The 22,735-nt window shown below is 49.1% G+C and overlaps 1 long non-coding RNA gene across 1 annotated transcript; it reads left to right on the top strand.

The window, feature by feature from the left end:
• The first annotated feature begins 8,411 nt into the window (after nt 1-8,411).
• On the top strand, nt 8,412-10,284 carry LOC118617988. Its single transcript, XR_004956940.1, has 3 exons — nt 8,412-8,521; nt 8,759-9,688; nt 10,243-10,284. It is a non-coding gene; the product is annotated as an uncharacterized LOC118617988 (long non-coding RNA).
• Nucleotides 10,285-22,735: the final 12,451 nt, after the last annotated feature.

The following is a 22,735-nucleotide window of genomic DNA, read 5'->3' as shown; positions in this document are numbered from 1 at the left end:
GTGGGACGTGGACACCTGGACATCGTGTTGAAATTAATTAATGACAACATAAGCAGTGCTGCTTGGGACCTCAGTACAGGGTTGAGGTGGGTTGGTTTCTTTCCAGCAAGATACCCCAAATTCTTATATTCAAAAGTATATAGTAAAGGACTTCTGCCTCCAGTCAGGATGGAATAAGAATATTTAGATTTATCTTCTTACCTTCAACAAGTCAACAAAATACATGGAGCAACAGTTTTCAAACACTGGGCGATGAGCAGCACAGGACAGTGAACTTGAGAGAGGGAAGCAAACGAAGAGAGCTCTCCCACTGCCCCGGTCTGCAGCCTGGAGAGGGGGAGACAGAGCTGAGAGTCGAACTGCAAGGCAGCCTGAGCTCACAGAGGAGAGCGCAGGAGAGAAGAGATCTCCTCGCCAGAGGTCTGCAGACGCCCCCTTTGAGCCTTTGGCTGATAGACACTAGCGCAGGCATGTGAGGAGTATACATGAGGCCCAGGAAGAATGACCAGAAAGGAGCAAGTGAAACAATAAATTGCCTGGCACTCACATAGGGCCGGGTGAGTTTGTGTTCCCTCCCACAAAGTGAAAAACCTTATAAACACAGGGCATTGGCTAGAATACTCCAAAGGTTATCGCCTCAAGAGTGGGACACATTAGCCCTGGACTAAAGGTCTCTCTGGCCCCATAAACAAAGTTTTAAAGCAAGCCTAGAAGAATCAAACTCTTCTCAAGTAATTAAACTACATAAAGGATAAAGCTAAAGAATATTTAAGATAGTACAAGAATATCTAGCAACAAGATAAAATCCACACTGTCTTCTATCTAATTAAAAATTATTAGGCAGGCCCTGGCCAGTTTGGCTCAGTGGTTAGAGCGTTGGCCTGCGGTCTGGAGAGACCTGGGTTCGGTTCCCGCTAAGGGCACGTACTTCGGTTGCAGTTTGTCCCCGGCCCTGGTTGGTCGTGTGGGTGGCAGCCACTCAATGTGTCCCTTCACGTCGATGTTTCTCACTCTCTCTCCCTTCCTCTCTCTCCCTCCCACTCTATCTGTACAAAAAAAATGGAAAAATGTCCTCGGGTGAGGATAAAAAAAAAAAAAAAAAAAATTGTTAGGCAGTCAAAGAAGCGGGAAAATACAACTCATTATGAGAAAAACCAGTCAGTTGAAACCAATCTAGAAATGATATACAGATGATAAAATTAGTAACAGGAATATTAAAACAGTTGTTATAACTATATTCCATATGTTTAAGAAGCTAGAAAAAAATGTGAGCATGGAAGAACTATGGAAGATACTAAAAAAGTCAAAATTGAACTTCTAGAGACCGAAAAAACAATGCCTGAGAGGAATGATACATTGTGTGGGGTTAACAACAGATTAGACATGGCAGAAGAAAAGATTAGTAAACTTGAAGGCATAGCAATACAAACTATTCAAAATAAAACACAGAGAGAAAAAGACTGAAAATAAATGAACAGAGCATCAGGGAAATTTGGGGCAATTTTAAGCAGCCTCATATTTGTATAATTGTGGATTCCAAAGAAGAAGAAGAAAAAAAGGTGAGGGTGGGGAGGTGGACAGAAAAAAATGCTTGAAGAAATAATGGCAGAAAAATATCTAAATTTAATGAAAACACAGAGATCCAAAAAAAGCTACACTAAAGTATAGCATAATCAAATTGTTTAAAACCAGTGATAAGGAGAAAATCTTAAAAGCAACTAGAGTTAAACGCTACATCACATACAAAGAAACACAGATAAGAATTTAACAGCCGTCTCTCCAGAATCTAAGCAAGCAGTGAGGTAACATCTTTAAAGCTCAAACCAAGGCATGCAGTCAACCCCACTACGTGTGGGGCAAATGTCAGTTGGTAGGTGTCGGGGCAAAATCTCTTCTCCAAGTCCTAGCTTGGTGTCAGTAGAAAAGAAGAGGCATTGATAGCAAAACTATGGGGACAGCAAAAGGATCGGTGGTTGCTGCGGGCGAGGGAAGGGAAGGATGAGTAGGCAGAGCACAGAGCAATTAAGGCAGTGAAACTACTCTGTATGATACTGTAATGGTGGGTACCTGTCATTATACACTTGTCAAAACCCACAGAATGTGCACCACCAAGCGTGTACAGCATGGACTTTGTGTGATAATGATGTGTCAATAAAGGATCATCAGTGGTAACAAATGCACTGCTCTGGGGGAGGGGGCGGTGTTGATGGGGGGGAGTTGTATGTTTGTGGGGACAGGGAGTACGTGGGTACTCTCTGTACTTTCTGCTGAATTTTGCTGTAACCTAAAATTAGGTGCTCTAAAAATAAGGTTTATTAATTTTTAAAAAAAGCACTGCCACGTGGTGGTCAGATGGAGATATACCCCATGTCCATACTTACGAGAGAATATGAAGAGAAAAGAGGAAAAAGTAAGGGAAATGTCACACTGGTGCTAACTAAGCAAGTCCTACCCAAAGAGGTGCAAGTTCCAGAACACATTGACTACATTATTTTTCCTAGAAAATGTTCTCCCTCCTCTCTGTACCCCCAGTGCAGTCAGACACCCTGAAGCTATGAACTCTAGGCAGCCTTCGCTCCTCCATCCCTTTAACCCCATCTCCAGCTGGCTACTAAATTCCGCTGATTTTGTCTCCCGAATACCTCTCAGCCTGTTTTTCTTCCTTCAGTTCTAATTCTGGCCTCCATCTCCCACACAATCGCTATCAGACACTGGGGATGTCATGTTACCGCTCTCGGTAACTTTTCACTTTTAAAGTCTGGGTTTCAGTGATATTTTAGCAGATATGTGTGCAGACCTCCTTTATTTCTCACTAATGATGCGGTTATATCTAGAGGGGAACAGGTTATAAATTATACATGTGCCCTGCACACAGTATTTGTTGAATAAGTAAATGCAAGAGTTTAAAGCAAAAACAAAAAACAGAAGCAAATGAACAGAAAAATCAACTCAAGCCCAAATAGTTGTTTTCTGCAGGACGGGTTTCAGCCTGTGGTTGGCTGAATCATGATTTCCCCCACTAAGGTGTCTACACACCAATCCCCAGAACCTGCGAATATGTTACCTTAGATAGCAAAAGGGACTTTGCAAGGGTGATTGCATTAAGGATCTTGAGATGGGAGCTAACCCTGCATGCTCTGGATGGGCTCAATGCAGTCACACAGGTCCTTCTAAGAGAGAGGAAGGAGAGTGAGAGAGGGAGACGGGAAGATGCTACGTGGCTGGCTTTGAAGACATAGGAGGGGCCATGACCAAGGAATGCAGACAGCCTCTAACTGCACCAGGCAAAGCAATGGAATGCCTGGGATTTAGAACTCTGGACTTCCAACACTGCAAGGGAGTAATTTGTGTTGACTTCAACTATGAATTCTGTAGTAGTTTGTTACAGACGCAGTAAGAAAGTAATGCACCGTTCTTGCTTCCCATCGTCTTCCATTGACTGGGAAAGATGTTTACGCTTTTTGGGTCTCTGTTTTACTTTCAGCCAAATAGGGTTAAAACTCTCCTAAATGAGGTCAAGGTAAAATGAAATAGTACATAATACTAGTTGAAATAATAGAAAATACTACTTATGATCCCAACATTGCCACTAGTGTTACTTCTAATGTGCAAAAATGCCTTACAGAGGTTATTTCACTCAAACTTCTGAACAATCTTATAAAATCGAGGTCATTATCTACCTGCAAGAGATGGAACAGAGGCCCAGAAAGGTCCAGAAAGTGCCTCGAGGTCACACCCGCAGAAAGCGGAGGACCTGGAATTCTGTCCCTGGGCTGTCCAACCACGGGCAGGTGTTCTTGCTCATTTTGTGGTTGTAGCAATGACATTTTTATGTACACAAGGGCCATGATGATGATGATGATTACTGCACCACTCTGATTATTTTCTCCTCATGCCTCTCTCCTGTAACAACATCTGATTGCTCCACTCATCATATTCCAGCCTGTCACCAGCTTGTCACAGAAGTGATTGAAATGCTACTAATTCAGCATGATGACTTTCCGGCTGGGCGCAGTTGGCAAAGGCTGAGATGTTTGTTTATCTGACAGCGAAGGAAACGGATATGCCCGTCCCACCAAGCCCTAGAGAAAGGCGGCCACATATGGTGAGGAAGGGCCTGTGTGCGCAGACAGGAAGAGGCGTTGCGGCCTCGGGGTCTCTCTGGACTTCTCAGCTGCACCTGAGTGAACCCAGGGGGCTTCTGGAGGGGGCTGTGCCATTTGAGCAATGGATCTTTTTTTTTTTTCCTAAATGAAGCGCATGCTAATTGCAGCTGGTGTCAAACCCCACCTCCCCTTTTTTCATTTACCTGCTTCCTCTTCCCTTTCCTTTCCTTTCCTCACCTTTGACTTCCTCCCATTGTTCTGAGGTCGGTTTGTTTTTAAGGGCTGGGCCTGGCTCACAGGAATCAGGGCCAAAGGGGCCTGTTCTGCCTGAGCTGAGCTTCCTGGAGCCCGGAGGAGCCGATTGCTTTGAAGGTTGTTGAGACTATTTGGACTAATCACATGCGCTCTAATATTTTCACTCGTTTCTGATCATCAAAGTGTTCAGAAAGGTTTGAGCGGGAGCGCAGTTTCCTCTGGTTTGTCCTTGCGAGCAAGTGTCTGGAGCAGGGTTGATGTGAAAATGTGTTCTGAGTGGAGCTTCGTGAATGGGGCAGGCTGCAGATTCACAGCGAGGGGCGTCATCTTTCAGAACAGTTTTAGAGAAATCGGAATCTCCTCAGCTCTCATTAAATGAACTCCTTGTTTCCAGACTGTTCAGAGTAGAATTTGGGGAGCGTGGGCCGTGAAATATTGACGTCGCCAGTGGCAGGATGCCTCAGAAAGGTCGAGTGTCCTTTGGGATGAAACAAATCGGTTTAAAGGAATTTCCTTTTGCTTTTCTGTGTTCCTCTCTGTCTTCTTTCCTATAGACCTTTTTTGTGTGGGGGAGGGGCTGGGGTGGGGTGGTGGTGTTTTGTTTTGCTTAGTTTAATGGGGATGAAAGACAATTTTTGCACTAGGGTCTGGAGCGTGTTTATGGACCGAGCCTCATTCTCTCAGGGCCTTGCTCACTTGCTCACAGTGGTTGTGAGCACCTCGAGGGCAGGGGCCGCAACGTACCCTTTGGCCCCTGCCCTTACCTGTAGCCCATATCTGGTAACTTACTCTGGGCCATGTGCATCTGCTAAGACTCCAACTGCATGTTAAGATGGGGGGACAGGTCCAAAGTCCACCTGCCTTCTTAAAGACTCTTGGATCTAGAGAAGTCTTTCCAAGCAGTCTGGCTGATTCAGCCTCCGCAGGTTGCTCACCTTCCTTCCTAACATCTCACCTGGGTCAAAGGCCCTGCCGTTTTTCACATTCATCCCTGACTCTGAGTTGGATGGCCCTTTCTGTCTTAAAAAGCAAAATAAAACAAACCAAGAACTCTTGCTGAGCTTTAGGACAGCCTTTGGGCCTCTGAGTTTGGACCTACCTGGTGCAGGTCAACAGAAACGGAACTAAAGGACATCAATGAGGACGTCAGTTTGTCCTACAGAGGCTCTTAGCATAGTCATGTCTGCAGACTTTGAGGTTTTTAGTAAAGGAGACATGGTCCCAGGCCTGGTGACCTTTGTCGAATCATGTAACCTCATAACCTTCTTAGAGCCTCCACTTCCTCATCTGTAAAGTGAGTGGCAGCACCAAAGTGAGCAGGACCCTTGATTCCGTAGAGTGGTCCAAATGTTCTGATGAGGCAGGGTCAAGTTGGAAAACAGAAAAACAATGGGAAAAGCGTCTATTTAATTAAGTGCCCCCAATGTGCCAAGTATTTTATTTTATTATTTATTTAAAAATATGTTTTTATTGAGTTTAGGGAGAGAAGAAGGGAGGCGGGAGAGAGAGAAACATCCATGTGAGAGAGAAACATCAATTGGCTGCCTCCCCCACAGACCCTGACTGGGGATCAAACCTACAGCCGGGCATGTGCCCTGACAAGGAATCCAACTGGCAACCATTTGGTGCATGGGACAGTGCTCAGCCAGATGAGCCACACTGGCCAGGGCTATGTGCCAAGCATTTTATTAATGTCATTTCCAATTATTCATAAAATAGAATTTTTTTTCTTTCCTTTTCTTTTTTAAAGAACTTACTCTATGCTAGGCTAGCTGCTAGGAATAAACCAGGAAACGAGACAAAGTTAGTGCTCACGGCCTACACCAGTGCTTTATATTGAATATGAAGTTTGTAAAATTCTTAGCACAGTGCCAGGCATACAGAGGGTTCAGTTTTCTATTATTTTGCACACTTGTAGATTGAAGAGGCTAATGTCATTTTCTACCGTCGGGGCAGTGAGCAGATTCGGGGGCACGCGTGAGAATGTCATCCTTCCCCAGGAGAACGCCACCGGAAGAGACAGTCTTTCCTATGCAGCTGCTTCGGCAGAGCAGCCACCGAGAAGGCAGGGGCTGGGCCTGGGGAGCGACGTGTGCTGATGGTCCCAGGAGGGGCCCCTGTTCTGTTCCCCAGATGTCTCTCGCAGCTTTGGTGGGACTCACACACCATGGGCGCTTCATGGTGCTGCTTGGCCGGCTGGTATTTGGCTGCGGGGAAGTGAACTGTGCCCGCAAGGCCTCGGGTTGCACAGCCGCAGGCGGCTGTGAGTCAGAGAGCAGGTGCCTGTCCTCCGTACCCACGTCTACTGTTTCTCCCAGGCAGGCCCGGGGAGAAGACAGAGACAGAGTGCCACGTCCATTCAGTCGGGTGGGGGCTTGGAGACTTGCTCAGTGTCCCATGACCAGTCAGTGGGAGAGCAAAGATTTGAATGCAGGCCTGTCTGATTCCAGCAGAGTCCGGAAGGGTCAATCTAGGTGTCTGAAAGCAAGTCAGTCGATACAGCAGAACATTTTGCTATGGGAAATTAGCTAGTTTATTCATCAATATCCTGGTGCATTTGAGGTTAATTTGCTTCTAAAATCTCCTAAGTCTTCACACCCAAACTGTCCACTGGTTTGAAGGAATTTATGGCATTTCTGCAAAATGTATGGTTGCCAGGGCACCAAGATAAGGGCACAGGAGAAAAAACACTCAAGCTAAGAGATCTGAGAAGTGGGGTTTACCTGGTCTGAATTGGGTATTTGTCTCCCCCCTGCCTCCGCCATGGTTATTTACTATTGAATTTCTTTGTGGGTGGGGCTGCCAATGGGCATTTCCTTTAGCAAAATAATTAGACTATATTAGACTCCACATATTCATGTGGATGAGGTATAAGAATAGTTTTGAAATTCTCAAATTATTTTTATTACAATGTTTGCTATATGTCAGACTGGCTTGTGGCCTTAAGACATTGTCATGACTTCTAAGCAGGTCAGGACTTTACACGCAGTGATAACATCCCCCGAGAACACAGGAACTCTTTCCCACCTCAGGGCCTTTGCACCGCCAGTTTCCTTTGCCTGGAATGTTCTGCTGGTTCTTTGCAGGGCTGACTTCTTCCCAATGTCACCTCCTGGGAGAGGCCTTTCGTGACCTCTCTATGTAAATTAGGTTGTTCTGTTATTCCTGTCACAGCATCTTGCTGATTGTTTCATAACTCTTCAGGGCCTGTAATGATTTTATGTTTTGCTTACTTGTTTATTATAGTATTTCATTGGATCTAACATGCATGGCTAGTAGGAAACATTGTTGTATATACCACTAAAAAGGAAAAAAGAAAGCTACAAATGAAACTGTGACATGATGCCTTGATGATAGTCCTGGGTCATGCAGAAATTGGTCACAGCAGCCTCTCATTGCTTTGAGATGTCTTTCATCTATTTTTAGAGTTGGCAGTTTTGCTTACTGTTATTTGCTTTGCTGAGAAGGTGGCGGGCAATTCTTTTGCAACAGTAAAGCACGACTTCACATAGTGTGATTATCTTTCCATAAACACTATCATTTCTCCAATGATAAATATCAAAATTAAAAAAGAATTTAAATCCTCACTGAAGGATATGTTTTTATAGGTTTTTTAGAGGGGGGGGAGAGAGAGAGAGAGAGAGGGAGAAACATTGATCTATTGCTTCCCGTACATGCCCCATCTGGGGATGGAACCCTCAACCTCGGTATGTGCCCTGACCAGGAATCAAACCTGCAACCTTTTGATGTACAGGATGATGCTCCAACCAACTGAGCCACCCAGCCAGGTGATAAATATCAAATTTATGCCTTACCACCATCTCCATGCCTTTTTGCATGCAAATCAGATTGGTCTTTTAGAAAACACTTTGCCTCGCAGTTAAGCTCGATCCATGTAGTCCCAACAATGCACATAACTCAAATGAAGTGACGGCGATATGAGTATTTCTGAGCAACCTCATGACATGGCCTCGCCCACAGCATTTATAAGATATATTCCAATTTAAAAGATATTTTAAATATGAAATAAAGTATCTGTTTCCTCTTCCAGGGACCCGAGTCCTTGTCAATTTTGTGTGTCATGGCGTGCCCAGCACCTTGCAATGTTGGTATACAGAGAGTGCTCAGCAAACATGTACCAAATGCATGGAGGAATTAATGTAATTACATACTTATACATTTCTGTTAACTGTGAAACTGATTGCAATACGTCTTAAAGAAATATCATGGTATCCAATAGTTTCTGCTATTTAAAAAAACTCCTTTGTTCTGAATTTATTTAATTGGTAGTACCAATTATAAGGACTAAAATTTTGACTGGTAGTTAAAATGGTAGATGCCCATTGATAGAATTCTCCTCATCATATGTTGAAGTACTTTCGTATAATTTGTTCCAGTTTCCAAACACAGACACGCTATTACTGGTAATAGACAGGACTGCTTATTGCTGACCGAGCAGTGGGAGCCGGGGAGCGCAGGAGACGGCTGTACCCCGGGAACGCCGTGGCGAAGCACTTGGAATACACGGAGGGTCCTGGCTGGATGAAGAACTGGCAAGCGGTAGCATGGCTGCTATGCTTTAGAATGGCATCAGAGACCTTGGGCCAAGCCAGTGATGACGGGAAACGAGTTTTGAAGGAGACTATGTATATTTACTGGACACCTGTTAGGCTAGCATGTGCTTATTTAATCCTCGCACAAACCCCTGAATTAGACGGCATTGCTTCGCTTTGAAAATGAGAAAACTGAGACTCGAAGAGAATGATCTGCCTGTTGCTAGCAGGTGGTTTCTCTAGGCTCTCAATCCGAGTCTTCTTGATCCTACAGCCGTCACTTTCCCAACCACTCCACACGGACTCAGAACACCTGGCTGGATGGACTATTTAACAGGGGTTAATGGGCATCAGGAAGACGGGGGCCAGCACTGGAATTAGGATGGAGAAGACGGTGCGTAATTACAGAGAAGTCGAGGTGCCCGATTTGATGGAGTCTGTTCTGTCTTAACCACCGGCAGGGGACGATGCGCTTCCCAGAGGGCATCGAGGAGAACTTGTGAGTTGGGTCTAGTAACAAAGAGAATTCTGATAGCATGGCCCCACCATTTCCAGCGTATCCTCTTTAATGTTTTTTGTACTTCATTTGGCTTGTTCTTTGCTCTTCGGCCTTTTTAGCACTTGCCGAAAGAGTTACTGCACGAGGTCAGCTTTGCTACAGGACTGGATGTGATGCACCGGACGTCTCAGTGAGGGAGCACCAGCTACACTTGCCCTCGAAAGAGAGGCGGGCGAGAGGCTGGGGGAGAAGAAAGGCTGATGCGTGGAAGAATGGTGAGAAAAGAGCGAAGGGTTAAACCCCATGTTCCTTTAACCAGGGCCAGGACATGTTGAGTGGTTCCTCACACCTGGGGCTGGACAGGGTGCAAGGAAGGAATGGGGAGACACAGGTGTCAGAGAAGCCGGGACTAGTGAGAACCTTGTGGGAAACAGCTTCAGCCTTAGACTCTCCCTCATCCTCAGCACCTCATTTGGGGATGAACGTAGCTTTGTTTCAGAGCAAAGCTGATGCACCCAAATGTTCCCATATTAACTGAGGATGGGCCTATAAGAAAGGCGAAGAGCTAGGAAGGGCATTTTCTATTTTATCAAAGTCTGAGTGTGAAGGATCCCCACCCCCACAGTGGTCACTGCGCACTAGTGAAACTCTCTGGGACCTGTGTTCAGGTCATCACCGGGAAAGGAACTGGGCTGGACTAATGGCTTCGGACATGACGATAGGATCACAGTGCCTGGTGGAGTCTGGATTCCAAAGTTACTGGCAAATTGCCCTCTCTGCATTCCAGAATTACAGAGGCTGACGTCTGTCCTGTCTCTCTTTATGTTAGGAGGGACCACTTCAGTGAATTCTCTTGGTTATCCAAATAAGGTAAGCATCCATACCTTTTGGGGGGAGGGGAGCCCCGATTCAAAGAAGTAATTTAAACTTAGATATGTCCCACGACCTGCATGCAAATCAGTGATCACATTCCATGTATAAGCTTCATAATGAGCTAAGTCAAGTCACTCTGGCTTATATTGGTTCCATTTTTTTAAAGAGAGAGAAAAAGGAAAGACATATTTTTCTCTTCTAGTTGGAAAGATACCTGCGTGGATAAGAGAAAGACAGAAGCAATTCCAGACAGCCTAGCCATTGTGAAAACCAATTTCCTTTCTGAGCCTATCAGGGCAGGTAAACAGGCTGGTGTTTGCCTGGTTGGCCCTGCACACCTGTAGCCTCTTCCCTCAGCAGGGGTGGGGGCAGGGAGCCAGCAGGGCTTGGGAAACAGAGCCAGCTTTGAGCAGAACACAGTTTGAGCCTGTGTCTCCAGGGAGAACACTAGTGCTTTATAGGAGGGGCCTGTCAGCAGTTGGTATCATCTGGAGAAAGAAAGTACTGCCACCCACATGGGTTTCTCGGAAGCTAGGGGTCGGGGTTTAGAATTGTGGGCAGAGTTGACTGGGAGTGCAGGAGAACGGGCACCGGCGCCTGGGCCCCTTTGCCGCGCCTTCTCCTCAGCCCCTACCCTGCCGCAGGGCCTCCCTTCAGCTGTGGCTGTCCCTGGAACAGCTGGTCAAGTGTCTTCTGTGGAAGCGTGCCCTTCCAGAGCAGGCTGGTGTGGCTTCTGCTTCTGGGCTCCAGCATAGCTGTGGTTTTAGAGATCTGTGAAGGCAGCAAAGCGGTGCCCTATTCCCATCCAGTGACAGTGCAGTGTCTTCTTCCATGGCGGCCTCTCCTCTCCTGGGCGAAGGAGGGCCCAGTTGGAGGCACAGGTGCTGGGGGAGGAGTCCGCACAGGTGTGTGTTTGTGTTAGAAGAGCAGGGCGGACAGGTGCTATAGAGGGGTCCAAGTGCAGCCTAGGCAGGGTGCACCCCATGAGGACAGGGTCAAGGGAGGCAGACTGTGGTCAAGGTGATCGCCATTCCCTCTCGGGAAGTCCCTCTAGGTTAGCTGGGTAAGGAGGGGACTCCAAGCAGCTGGATTCCTCTATCAGAGGCCCGGGAGGACCAGCCAAAGGAGGCGACAGCCATTTGCTGGTGTAGGGAGGTGGCGGGGCGCTCAGGGCTGGCTCCCCGAGCTGACTGGTGGCCTGCAGCCCTGAGAATGCAATCTGTAGGCCCAGGGATCGAAGTGGATAGTCCGTGATGGAGGTGATGGTTTTGGCCTGTACTGTTGGTTTGGGTGGGAATTGACTTTAGAGATGGACATTTAGCAACTTGAGCTTGTTCCAAAGAGAGTGACCTAAGGGTGAGGGGACTGGGAGCCATGTCATCCAAGGACGAGTTGAAGGGATATTTAGCCAAAGAAGGCCTGGTGTGGGGCTGGGTGGAACATGAAGGAAATGGATCATAGCAGCCAATTAGATCATTTGCACAGCTGATCTCTGTGCCCAAGAAATGCTTGTCTCACCTCAGGGATCCCGACCTCCCGACCTCCCGACCCCGGGGCTGACCGCCCGACAACTACTGAGCACTTACTATGTGCTGAACCCTGTTATAAATACTATTTTATATATTAAATCATTTAATCCTCACAGCAACCCTATGAAGTACATCAACCTTTTATTATTCCACCTTTTAAAGATGCGAGAACTGAGGCTTATCTAACTTGCCTGAGGCCGTGCGGCTAGTGGGAGGTGGGGCTGGGACCAGTGCAGCAGACAGATCAGTCAGTATTGACCTGCGTGTCTGCTGCCCCCCCCCCCGCTCCCCCCCCCCCCGAACCCCTAGTCTAGCCCCTGGGGAGCTCTTACCCGGCCTCCCTGCCCCTTCAGTCCCTGCAGATTCTAGTGCTGCCACATGAAGTCTCAGACGCCCAGTAGGGTGGGGACCTCTGATGCCCAGGCTCTCGGGATTTTTATCCTCTTTGCCCTAGGGGTTACCCCAGCTTCTTTGCAGCTCGCGCTTTGAAGTCTGATATGGCTGAAGCTAACTGACCGTGGAAGTTCTATTCTTTCTCAACTGGGAGATCATTTCTTTGTCACCAGAGGCACACCAGCTTGCCCAGCTCTCTGGCGCTGAGACACTGGGGCCATCTGGCCATCCGAGCCCTGCACAGCACGTGGGGATCTTTTTTTTTTTTTATCCTCACCTGAGGACATTTTTCCGTTCAGATAGAGTGGGAGGGAGAGAGAGGAAGAGAGAGAGAAACATCGATGTGAAAGGGACACATCGAGTGGCTGCCACCCGCACGACCAACCAGGGCCGGGGACAAACTGCAACCGAGGTACGTGCCCTTAGCGGGAACCGAACCCGGGTCTCTCCGGACCGCAGGCTGACGCTCTAACCACTGAGCCAAACCGGCCAGGGCTGTTCCTCGTGGTTCTTTTTTGGCAGAAAGAACACTGGTGTTTGATGGTGGCATGTTCTTTTCATCTCCTTTCTGATGATGATGGTGGAAATGTCCTTTTGGGGGATGTATTGGAGATTGCCAGGAGGAGAAAAAAGAGGAAAAGCAATCCAATCTGTTCTTACCCCAAAACCTAGGAAATGAGCCGCTCAAAGTGGCGAGGAGAGCAGGCTGCCCAGGGCCCCTGGCTGACGACAACCATGCAGTCCTCAGACCAGGCTCCGACTTGTCTCAGCCCGCTCGATGCTGTCCCGACCACCTGAGAACACCCCTTCCTCGGGGGTGTGCGGGGGAGGGTTGACGTCTAGAGATAGAACTAGATAAAATGGGAATTTCTTTGAGCTTTGGCTTGAAGAATTGCCTGCGTGAGACCCAGAAGCCGTCTCTTTTCTGAAAGGTCCAAAGGTGGACACAAGGTATAAAAAAGAAAAATTTAGAAGGGGCAGATGTTATTACTTTCGCCCTGGAGTTTCCGACGATAGCGTATTTATTTTCCTCTGCTCCGAGAGGTCGCCACCCCGATGAGGTTGGCATAACCCACTGTTAGGGGCCGTTCATGCCGGGGCCCGGGGTTTCTGAGGATCCAACGGAGCGTGTTCACTCCGGCTGGAGGCTGCGTGGCCCTCACTCTGGCCTGGTCTGGTGGAAGAAGATTTCAAATTGGGGTATAGAGTTCTGCAGTAAACAGGGTTTACTGAGAATTCTTTTTCTTCTTTCTCCTTGGAATTAATGTCCTGTCAACTCTTGAAATGGATCATGGGATTGGTAGTCAAGTTTTTGTATGAAAATGCCCACCCGAGGGAACAGGATGGACTGGGGAGTGAGTGTGTGTGTGTCAGAGAGAGAGTGTGTGTGTGTGTGGTCTGTCCGGGCTTTCCTGGCGGCGTGGGTCCTAGTGCCTGGAGGGCCACAGTCTGGGGGAGACCTGTCTGACGTGCCGCCTGGCCGTGGCTTCTGCCTCTGCTGTCCCTGCTCAGGGGACCCGCTCTGTGCTTGGTCCCTGGAAGGCGTGGGGCCCATGGAGATGGGCGTGGACAGCGGCTCCATGGGCAGAGCTGTATTGTCATTCCGAGAACTGCAGTCACGAAGGCCCATGCCCTCTGCCTTCGCTGGCACCTTCGCTGAGCCCTGCTCCGTGCTCCTCTGGATCGAGCAGGTGGATTGGAGCCTGCCTGGCTAGTGACAAGACACACATGAGGTGGCGCTTGTTTGGGTGGCAGGTAGAGGGACGACGGGCCCAGGACGATGCGAGGCTCTGTCCATGCAAATGAAACCCTCGCCTCCTCGTGTCCTGGCAAAGATGCCTTGGGGTCCCCAGGGTCCCAGTTACCCGAGGACCTGTGCTGCCCCTAAAGTCCTGTCACAAACCACCTTTCTCGACTCTTTCAAGTATCTGACCTTGGTCTTTGCCTTCTTCCTCCAGCCTCCAAATTGATCAAAGCCCTCCCCCCGCCCCACCCCCGACAGACTGTGACTAGGGTTTAAGGGACACACTGAGTTCTCTTATCTCAGGAAAAAATTAAATCCTAATTTTACCACCTGACAGGCTGTGTGACTCTGGATGAATTAGTTTACTTTTCTGAGCCTCAGTTCCCTCATTTTTGTCACAGGACTAGCAATATTGTCCTCATTCAATTGTGAGGATTAAGAGAGAATATCTATCTATAATAATAATTAATTGTCTGTACCTCCTAGAGTTGTTATAAAGATATTAGTTAATGTTTATAAAGGGCCTATATACATGATTTATAGTGTTTACATAGCATCTTCAGTGATGCCTGGCATAAATGATGGAAGTGTTTGTTTAAAAGAAAACAGGCCAAGTGAAGTGTTCACCACCACACGGGCTCATTAAATGCTTGTCCCATGATTAGGAAGGGTCTGCGGGCCGAGCGTGTCTCGGGATGGTGGCCCCGGCGTCGCCATCCCTATGCCCTCAAAGCCCGCATGCTGTCTCGCACGTGGGGAACCCCAAAAGTTGAGGACATAGTGGATGAAGGAATAGGCTCCTCTCATTTTATCCCTTCTCTTTAGTATTAAAAGTCTTAGTTTTAGAAAATTTACTTCTAATTTTGAAACATTATACCCTAGTGCCCACATAGTAGTGACTTGGAGCTCACTCCTTTGACATTTGTGACCCCAAAGCAAGAGTGAAGGCAGGCTAAATGGCAGTGTGTCTGCAAAGAGGGAGACACATACATGGGACGGAACACAAAATTATAAACCTAAGTGCGGGCGGGAACTGAGTAATGATGCCCCACAGACATGCCTTCCTTTGAATGGAATACATACTGGTGCCCGGTGCTGTTCAGGATACACAGACGAGTAAGTCACCAGCCCGTCGCCCAGGCCATGCAGCCGGGAGGGGCGGCGGGTCTGTGCACACAGAGCAGGTGGAGTGTGGGAACACTGCCGGACAGGTGCAGACAGTGCGGGGGCTTCTGGGCAGGGAGGGCTGTGGGTTTCTGACTGAGAGTAGCATCCAAGGACGCAGAGAAGGACAGATGAGAGGTGGTGCATCAGCCCCTTCTCGCCACATTCCAGGAGCCATATTGTCACTAGATCCGTGCAAGGCTCCAACGCCCCGGCCTTGGCCTTCAGGTGCTTAGCCGGGCCTTAGGTCCAGCCTCCAGCGTTTTCAGCTACTGCCTGTCTCTCGGCTCATACATCTCAAGGACCCCATTAAATTCTAGCCTATGCAGGAGTATGGCTGAGCTGGGATTTGACTGCCTCCACCTAACACCAAGAGACATAACAGATGACTGGTTTGTCTACTCATCCTTTCATTTCCCTATCTATTCTGGTTACAGAAAGTTCCTGAAGGACGGAGAGCCAGAGTCTCCCAAGATTGCACTGATGTCTGTGCTCAGAAGCAGTGTTAGAACCAGAGGAACTGATTTAAACTTAAGAAAAAAAAATGTTGGGTTTGCTTAATCTAAAAAAATCTTGATAGGGAAATTTTCTTGGGAAGAAAATGGCTTCTGTAGTGAGTTTAAAAAACTGGTATTGTTAAAAACTGGTAAATATAGTCATGGCACTTTAAGGTACCTTTCCTGCTTGTGATTAGACCCAGTCAGATGTCATATCTCAGCTCCATCAGCACAGATGAAAGTTCCTATACAAGCTAAAACTAATTAAGTGCCCCCCCGCCCCAGCCCCTTCACCAACTATGATTTCTTTGTTCACTGATGCAGATGTTAAAAATAACTTGAAAATGTTTCTAAATTCTTTGTCATTTTGGGAGATCTGTCATCACCAAAGACATGCTAGAGTATAAAATTGAAAAAAAGTTGAAACTTAAGGCATAAAAATTAGTAAGAGTGGCTTCCGGATAATGGTCACACAGGGACAGTTTGGATGTGTCTGGACATGTGATGCTGAGCTGTCTCAGGTTCTTTCCAAACTCGAGGTTAAAGGGGAGAAGACCAAGTAGGAAGCTACTAGTGGTCTAGGGGAAAGTCGGGGGCCTGAGGAGGCGCAGTTGTAGGTGTGCAGGAGGGAGGTCTGCAGGAGGCATTTGAGGTGGAATCAATAGGACCCGGAGGCTAGTAAGTGAGGGGTGAAGGATGGAAAAGGACAGAAGGCCCCGGGCAGCATATTTGATAAGATCCCTCAATGTCCTTGTGGACAGATAGGAGAACTCTGGACTGGCTGCAGGAATGGTTAGGTTGAGTGGTAACTAATTGGACCAATGTACCCACAGTAGCAGTAAATGCTCTGTGTGTCCTTGAAGGAAGGTTCCTGTGCTTTGACTTAGGGTCCAATCCTTGGCTTCATCTTAGATATTTTGTCCTTGATTTGTATAAAAATATAGAGTATGGATTCATCAAATTTCTGATGTCAAGAATCTATAAGTGATTCCAGAAACAAAATCCAAAATTTCAGAGAGAGAGAGAGAGAGAGAGCAAAGTTGAAACAAAAGATACATTTAACAGTGTTACACTTGGAACCTAAACCCAACTGCTTCAGGAAAGAGTGAGCTGTGGCTTCGTAGCAGCACGTGCAGAAAGACCCACAGTTCATTGCATTCTAACTCTCAGCAGGAGTGAACACTGTACAGGCTCTTCTACCAACCCTCATGTGACAGTCGGCTGCATTGCCAGAAGCGTGTGTTTTGGAAAAGGGGGGTGACAGTCCTGTTCGGTTCTGTGCTGGTTAAGTGACAATGGAGCACCCCATCTGGTTGTGGACACCCCGTCTAAGGCATCATGGAGCTGCCAGAGCATGTTCAGAGGAGAGCCAGCACAAGGGAGAAGGGACTAGAAATAGCCCTCCATCCCAGCATCACCTGCACCACCATCTGCTAGTGCTTATATCCCACTCAGCCACGTCAGTGACCCAGACATCATCCCCATCGTACATGGGAGGAAACTGGCCACAGTTTGCCTGAGAGAGAACTGATACCCCAAACCCGTGCTCTTTCCACTCTTCTTCACTGCCTGAGGGGCTGTCAGCAGATCTAGGGATCCCTAAGTTTTGATAGGAACCCAAGCTGGCCCCTTGCCCTGTCCCTGAGGCCCAGTCACCTCGTCTCTGCAGTCCTCTCCTCTCCCTGCTCCAGCTGGTCCTACCTCTGGGTCTCTGGTACTGCACTGACCTCCCTGACCCATGACCTGACACCCAGCTCAGCTGAGAAGGGCTGCCGCCCAGATGACCATTAGCCAGGCACACCCTGTTCACCCCGGCACCTAACTGACCTGGAGCACGTGTTACCCGCACTTCTCGGGCCAGAGCTGTGCGTCTGTGACAATCCATCTGTCCAACAGGAAGACAGTTTGGGGCTGGGAGTCTTGGGGGGCTGGGGGCTCGTGGGCTGGGCACCTGGATCTAGACCCTCCATGAGAAGCGGAAGCTCCCTGGAGAGGCCAGAATCTCCTGGAGCTCGTGTTAAAACACAGCAGTGGGCCACCCCAGAGTGTCTGGTTCAGTCGGTTCAGGACTGAGAAGCTGCATTTCGGTCAAGTCCCGGGTGCTCCTGGTCCGAGGATGATACTTTGAGAACCAGTTTGAGTCCCTACATTCTCGACAGGGGTAACATTGCCCCAAGGGGCTGAAAACTGGTTCTTGAGGGGGAACAACAAAAAATCTTACTCTTTTTCACCACGACGCAGACATGCACGCAGTGTATACAGCAAAGGCATGGCTGAGTACACGAGATGAGTTTGCGAAGCACTGGACTAGCTGAGAGAGGACACCACTGGTTCTTGGGTCCAGTGATAGAAGAATGATTAAGGTCTGGTTGAGGGAAACACAGCTCTTCCTGTCCCGTCAGGCACTGACTCCCGATTGTCCTCACAGCCCGGATCCGTGCTCGGCCGCCCTCCAGACCTACGCAGGCACCCGCTGCGCGCAGGGCGTGCAGGGCTCTGGAAGGAGATCAGTGTGGGCAGGAAGAGCCAGGTTCTGTGGGGCCTGAACTGCAGATACAATGTGGGGTCCTCTGTAACACACAGGCAGGTAGGGGCTTGCCCAGGTGAAGAGTTTTGAAACCTAAGCCCCGCGGGCTCCATGGCGGGTCAGCACGGTAGAGGAACTGGTGCGTGAGGCAGCTCTGCGGGTGGCGGCAGAGCAAAGAGGGCAGCCAGGCAGGGGTGTGAAGGGCGGGCTGTGCCCAGCGCCTGTGACGGAGGCACATGTGCAGCCGGGGCATGGGGTGGGGAGAGTGTCGCCCTGACGAGGAGCCTGGGAGAGGTGCCTGGGGGAGGTGTCACTTGGGTTTGGGAAGAAGGGGAGGGCTCCTCGGACATGGGTGCTGGGGAGATGTACAGAGCAAGGGAGGGAGGAAACAGGACGTTTCCCTCTGACGGTTTCGAGGTATTTTCTGGGTACGCGCCCTACCTTGAGAACACAGAGAAACGCTGTTCTCTGGTTGGTCATGGAGCCTCGCTCGCCACACAGGGCAGGAGCTATGCATTTTCCAAGAGGCTCTCTGGGCTCAGAGACTCCTTCTCCTTGCCCAGCAGCCACAGCTGACTCCCCCCTTCCCCATCCATTGCTGAGAATTAGAGGCTGCTGACAGACCGCCCCACTGCGGCAGGCAGGGTGGGGGGAGCCGAACCATCACCTGCCAGTTCTGACAGGGGAGCCATTTGTCATTGGGTCAGTGGCCGATTTGGATTACAGCCCACTGGCCAGCCCTCCGCCGCTCGGCTGCTGTGGAATGAGAGCTGTCTGTTACGTCTTCCCCAGTGGCAGCTGTAACGGCTGCAATTTTCCCAGTGGACACCTCGAAGGAACCAGTTATTTTTAAAAAGGGCAGTGTATTTGTCCCTCGCTGGCTCCATCCCATCCATCACTCAGGACTTACTTTAATGGGGGGAAATTTCTGTAGCAGGGCTGGGTTCTCTCCTTAATGCACTTGCTTAGTCTTGGTTTAATTTATGCTGAAACGTAATGGAGGCAGAGTTAGTCTTCTCTCTGGAAAGATGTGCAAAATTGATTTCAAACAGTCAATAGCCTTCTGTTTTATGAACAGAGGTCTTGATTTATAGTGTTTCACTTTGCCCACCAGGACAGGCTGATATCTCTTTCTGTCATCCCTCTGGGCCTCCCCGTCTTGTTCACTGAGCTTGTAATCCATGCCCAGCTCTTTGTGGGACACCGGAACCAAGGATGAACAGGTCAAGGTATCCAACTGAAGTGACTACAGGTAAATAAACAGGAGCCAGAGCCTCACAGGGATTGGCCAGTCCCAGGGAGAGGGTTCTCAGCCTCAGAACTATGGACATTTGGGACCAGGTCACTCCTTGCTGGGGGGCCAGCTGTGCATGTACGGTGTTGAGCAGCTTCCCTCGCCTCCACTCACAGATGCAAGTAGTACTCTGTTCTCCAGTTGTGACCATAAAAATGTCTCTTCTCCAGCTGTGACAATAAAAATGTCCCCAGGCAATGCCAAATGTCCTGGAGGGTGAAGGGGCAAAATCACCCCAGTGGAGCCCCAGCGAGGGCCCTGCCGTGGACGGGCCCCCGACAGGACCGAGCTCCTGCCCCAGCTCTGCCGCAGTGAGCTGTGAGCACAGCCTGTCTCTTCGGGCTTCTCTTCTGATTTGCAAAATGAGAGCTGGGGAAAACTCCTCCTAAATCCTACGAGTCTGAAAAGTGTGGTGCTGTGTGTTATGACACGTGGGATCATATGCTCTGGGAAGGTAGGGATGGGGTTCATGCTTCGCCATACGCGGCGAGTGCCTGTCATGAGTCAGCAAACGCTCACAGGTGCTGACTCTGTGTAAAAGAAATGGGGCCTGTGATCAAGAAGTTTACATTGTCCCTGGAGAAAGCGGTCTCAAGAGAGCCCGCCCAGGTCCCAGCCTGCCTGCGTTCGCATCCTGGCTCTGTCTCCCACAGGCTGGGTGGCTTTCAAACGTTGTTCACCGTCTCTGCGAGTCAGTCTCCTCGTCTGCAGAATGGAGATGATGGCGGGACCTCAGGGCTGTTGCGAAGGTTCAGTGAGGTAGAACAGGGCCTGGCACACAGTGAGGGCTCAGTAGGGGTCAGCTGTGGTGGCCGTGAAGATGAGGCCAGATGACCAGCACAAAGACATGATGGTTCCACGCCCAGCGTGACACACACAGCGAGCCCTGCCCGTGTTCAGAAGGGAAGAAACCCCCTGGGAGAGCAGCAGACCTGGGAGGAGCTCCTCAGAAGGCTACATGTGCTTTGTTTTGTTTCGGGGCGGGCGTTGTAGGGCAGGAGAGGGGGGGCGCTTGAAGAAGGCTCAGAAGTCCTCAGTGAATAACTGGAAGAGAAATCGAGTCTTGGATAACCAGATCTAAATTATTCAGAGCAGCGAAGCGACCTGCCCAAGGCCACACAGTCGATGAGGATCAGAGCCAGGATTAGCACTCTAGTCAGGGCTGTTGTTGTCTGATCAGCACTGTGGGGGGTTCTAGAAAGAAGCATTTTCTAGTGAGAAAGTTCTTGGTGTCCTAAATATCCAGGGTTAAACCAGGTCTTGTATTGAGAGCCCTTAGGGCAGGGCAGGGGGAGGGGGAGGATGGTTGGATGGGTCTCAGTGGGAGGACACCAGTGCTGGGTGGTGTCCTATACCTTCAGAGAGTGCTGGATTGATGCTTACTTTCACAGTTTCTATTAAATAGAAAAGCCAGGGTTGCTAAGTAAAGTGGATGAGGGCAGATATTTAAATAAGGAGAACAGATCATTTCCAAGCAAGAACTTCAGGCCCCCTAGTTGCAGTCAGGTGAAAGGCTAATTATAAATGAGCTCTAGCAGATCCTGGCCGTGGGCCGGGCTGTGTTCCTCATTATCTGATGCTGGGTGCTGGCCATCTGAACTGGACGCTGGCACCGGTTTCACACGTGGGTAGGGCCTGGACGCCCGGCGGAGCCGGGGACATGTGACGCAGCTTCTGCCAGTGACGATCGAAATAACGCTGCCTCACAGGACACTTCATTTCGTTCATTGTGCTTTCGTAGACACCACTGATCCCTGGCAATGCGACTGCCCTCATTTTATATAAGCAAAACCGGAGGCAGAGTGAGGTTAACTGACCTCCCAAGGGCTTATGGGGGATACCGCCACCTGTGGACCTCATTATGCTCTGTACCCTCCTGGGGAAGCCAGCCCCAAAGATCCCATGTCCTAGCATTCACACCCTTGTGCAGTCCCCTTCCACGTGGTACCAGGGTTGGTCTGTGTGACCAGTAACATAGAGCAGGAGTGGTGGCATGTCGTTGCTGGGATTAGATTGTAAACAACTGGGTCTTCTGTCTGGGATTCTCTCTCTGCCTGTCCCTGATCTCGCTCTCGGGGGGAGGACGGCTGCCGTGTCCTGAGCAGCTCCATGGAGAAGCCCCGTGGCGGGGAACCGAGTCCTGCCCACAACCCTGGCACGTGATTCTCAAGCCCCAGTTGGTCTTGAGGTGACGGCAGCCCCTGCTCACCTGCATTCTCATGAAAGACTCTGCGTTGGAACCGCTCAGCTAAGCTGCTCCCCGATGTCTGACCCTAAGTAACTTGAGATAGTAAATATTTGTTGTTTTAAGATGATAGATTTGGAGGTAGTTTGTTATGCAGCAATAGATCACCGACAGGCCAAGATGACCTTCTCCGGAGCTCTTCCCCATCTCAAAGCCTCTTTTACTCGGGGGCCCAGGGAACAAAATTTCACTGCAGGGGATTCATCCCTGTGGGTTTATCATGACCATCTTCACAGGCCTCTTACAAGGAAGATGCCCCTGGGAGATGAAGTCACTACTTAAGGAGCACCCTTTTCTTTATTTTTACAGCGAGCCATTTATATGTGGCCATACATTTTTAAAAATTGGGAACCATAGCACCTAATGGACGCGTATTGGGCAAGATTCAAATATGCGTCCAATAGATGCGGAGTCCTCATTGCTTGTCTGTTTCCCTTAGTCCCTCGCGCCACCACAGTTTCGTGACATACTTTTTGCAGAATTGAAGTTGAGCAGCTCAGAATGATATGCTGAATCCTCCAACCCCAGATGCAAGTCCAAGCAAGCCGAGAGCAGGCAGGCTGTGGTGGAGTGTCAGGAGGAACGGGCCAGCACAGCGGACCTCCTTGCCTTGCTATTCACGTGAGCTTCCTAATCATGGGACGTTTATTTCCCAAAAAAATCTCCAAGGAGGTCGAGGGGTGCTTTGGGTCTGATAAGGATGTGGGATATCGTGCTGAAGGGGGTGGGGGTGGTGGTGGAAAGAATCCTTAGTGTGCGTTTATTTATTGAATCCATTTTCTTTATGACAACATGAACGTTCTGAATCATGGGGAGAATGGAAAAGCATGAGAAATGATAGGCACCCAGGGGGAAAAATAAACTTTGCTGTGATGCTGCAGACTGCTAAGGGCTCCTCTCTCCTGTTCTCAGCTAGCTGTCTGGGGGGAAAGGCACATAAGTAAGTCCTACTAAGGCTCAGATTGTGGGTTTTGAGTCTATCCAAAGGGTATTTGCATTTAAGAAGGGTAGAAAGCTTTAAAACAAAGGACACAAATAGAGGATTTCAGGCGCCCA

The sequence above is a fragment of the Molossus molossus genome, unplaced genomic scaffold (assembly GCF_014108415.1).
Source record: "Molossus molossus isolate mMolMol1 unplaced genomic scaffold, mMolMol1.p scaffold_m16_p_1, whole genome shotgun sequence".
Classification (NCBI taxonomy): Eukaryota; Metazoa; Chordata; class Mammalia; order Chiroptera; family Molossidae; genus Molossus; species Molossus molossus.
Note: the sequence above shows the minus strand (reverse complement) of the source record. Positions and strands in the feature narration are given on the sequence as shown.